Below are 3,059 nucleotides of genomic sequence, written 5' to 3'. Positions count from 1 at the left end.
TTTTCAGGCTGGCTTATAAATAGAAGCTCCACTCATGAGTGGAGCATCTTTTGCTCATTCCAACAGCTGAGAAACACGTTTGTGAGTGCCAAGAAGAGCAAGGTCCTAGTGAGGTGTTTGTGATTTGAGAATCCAAGAGAGTAGCCTCACTAGCAAATCAAGAGTAGCAAAGTGTGCATCCATCTTCTCATTAGGCTTCGCGTGGTCAAGTGAGAGTTCATACTTGTTACTCTTGGTGATCGCCATCACCTAGACGGCTTGGTGCTGATTGGGAGTTTGGTGTTCACCCGGCGGAGCTTGTGGGTGACCCAACTCAAGTTGTGAGCGGCTTTGGGTGATTCGCCGCGACGGAGTGTCGAAGAATCAACCCGTAGAGAGCACTTGATCCTTGCACGGATCAAGGGGGAGCTACACCCTTGCATGGGTGCTCCAACGAGGACTAGTGGGGAGTGGTGACTCTCCGATACCTCGGCAAAACATCACCGCGTTCCTTTCTCTCTCTACTTACTTTGAGCACTTACTTTGAGTATTTACTTTGAGCAATTCAATACTTGTTTTACATCCATAGAATTGCTTGCTAGAGTAAGTTTGGAACATAGGTTGCGAGGTTGTTGTGCATTAGTTTGATATAAATACTTTTCTAGGCACAAGGGGTTAATTGGGCTATCCATAGGATTTGATTATTGCAAGAGAATTTAGAATTAGCCCAATTCACCCCCCCCTCTTGGGCATCTTGATCCTTTCAGCGCGCACGCGCAGCGGCCCACTGAAAGCGACCCACGCGACGCCAGTTCACGCGTGAGACGATCCGCGGTGGGGGATTCCCGTGCGCTGGCGCTTTTGCAAAATAGACCTCACACTTCTCTCGAATTACAACTAAGTCCTAACGCTATTTCTCCTCTCTCAAACCTTCTCACTTAACCCCGTAGCTTTCCTAGAATTCCCCCGTGCGCACCCCCGGTGACTCAGCGCACGGCGACACAGCGGGCGATGACATAGCGTGGCCGTGTCGGCCACTTGGGACCAGCGCCAACCCTCCTAATGGGTCGGTCACCATCTCTGACCCGAGCAGCTACACTAAGTGGTGGTGCGGGGTGACATGACTTGCTGAGAAGGTTGTAGCGGCGCGTTGCCATCCGCAACGGTGGCGCCACTATTCTGGCAAGCTAGGGAAACTACAGACCTAATTGGTTAACGCGTGAGCATCAGGAGGCTACCGTGGACCAGGCCAAGGTGACGGTTGGAGTGGAGGATGACAGAGAAGGGCTGGCCACATGCGGTCGAGCCATGCGGTGGCGTACCATGGTGGCACGGCTGCGTCAGCAACGACGGGAGGTGGTAGAGGTTCGGCTATGGCGCACAGGGCGAACGGGGGATAAAGGCGAATCTAGTGGTGCATAGAAATTGGCTCGGGGTGAAGTGATGGAGGGTTGCCCTCGACCATGGCCAAGCGTGGCCTTATCGGCACGACAACAAGGAAAGTTCCAAATTGGAGCTTGGCCATGCACGGTTCAAGGCTAGGTGGAGTCAGGCAGCGAGAGGACTTGATGATGAAGACGTGGATGCGCTGAATTGAATGGAGGTGATCGCTCGATGCTTAATTTGATGGCGCGGCTCGACGGCAGCAGCACAGAGAGAGAGAGAGAGAGAGAGACGAGGCGTGATAGGCGGGCTTAGCTCGGTCTCGCCTTGGAGGGACACGATCGGCGTGATCATGAAGGCAGGCGTGTAGACGCTATGGACAAGCACGCGCGTCCACAACCGGCATGGCCCACACAGCGTAGCGCCATAAATGGCAAGGTGACGGCGAGCTCAGCCACGTGCATGCGGCAGTGGTGGCCTCGAATTTGGCTAGCGCCGGCACAGAGAGAATCACGGACATGACGGTGAGGCGACGGCATTGGCAGCGGTTGTGTCACGGCGTTGGGCGGGTTGGCAGTGTGGCAGCGCGGCGTGCCGGCGGTAGTACCGCTTGGTTGCGCAAGCAGCTCCAGCGGGTCCATGCGCCAGAGGCCAGTGGTGGCTAGGCCACAGCTAGGACAGAGCAGCCATGGACAGCCACGCGCTGCAGCACGCAAGCGACCAGCGCTTGACGCCATGTGGCCGGGCGTGGTGATCGCGCTCACCCGGCGAACCAACCCGAGAACATGTCGTGCACGAATTTTAAAGTGTCTATAAAAATTAAACGGTTGTTCTAGGAATCAAACTACCTTCACCATGGTCCAGAGGGCTTATCAGGCTACCAATTCGAGCTAAAACATGACACCACTTCTTAACTCAAATTCACAAAATAAATTTCCAAACATGGCATTGTCTTGCTGTCTTGAATTTTGATTCCAAGTTCTATTTCTAGGCTATCAAAATGTTAGCTAACGATGTTATTTTTCTACAACAGTGATTTCATTGTCATCTACAAAGTTCATATTCCAAATTTTATTTAAGTGCCACATATATGTTCTATAGTATTTTTGTTCAATAAAAATTAGTTTTAAACCCTACTTGATATACATGGGTTATGGAATAGCCTCTTATTTAGCATTTTTATTGATCATCTTAGGTTCCAAAAATTTTATCCACACATTCCATAACATGCATTATCACATAAACATGATGCTCATGACATAGTTTAGTAATTTGTTTAGGAAGTAACACTGAGGGTGTTACAAGGAGCTGATGCAGAAAGTAGCATGCATGCTCTCGTACGAGCAGGCAGCGGCTGTGTTTCCTGGCTGAAGGAAGGAGAAGAGGAGCTACCCGCGTGTAAGAGAGAGGGAGGAAATAAGTGGGGTGGCCTGTTGGGCTGTTGGCCATTCGGCCCAAGCAGAGGGATCAAGCGTGGAGCATAACGTTCGATTTTTTAAAGATTCTAGACGTAGGTTGAGCATTACCGTTTTTTGGGAGAGGTTCACATGAACTTGGGGGAAGCATGAGTATGGGTTCCTTTGCTTCAGTATCTTCCAAGGTTCTTTCTTAACTCCTTGCTCGACTAATGAACCTTGTATATGCATTTTCTTCTCCTCTTGCGGAACAATTAGAAGATTCTGTCATAAAAAAGGACT

This window comes from Miscanthus floridulus, chromosome 8 (assembly GCF_019320115.1).
Source record: "Miscanthus floridulus cultivar M001 chromosome 8, ASM1932011v1, whole genome shotgun sequence".
Classification (NCBI taxonomy): Eukaryota; Viridiplantae; Streptophyta; class Magnoliopsida; order Poales; family Poaceae; genus Miscanthus; species Miscanthus floridulus.
Note: the sequence above shows the minus strand (reverse complement) of the source record.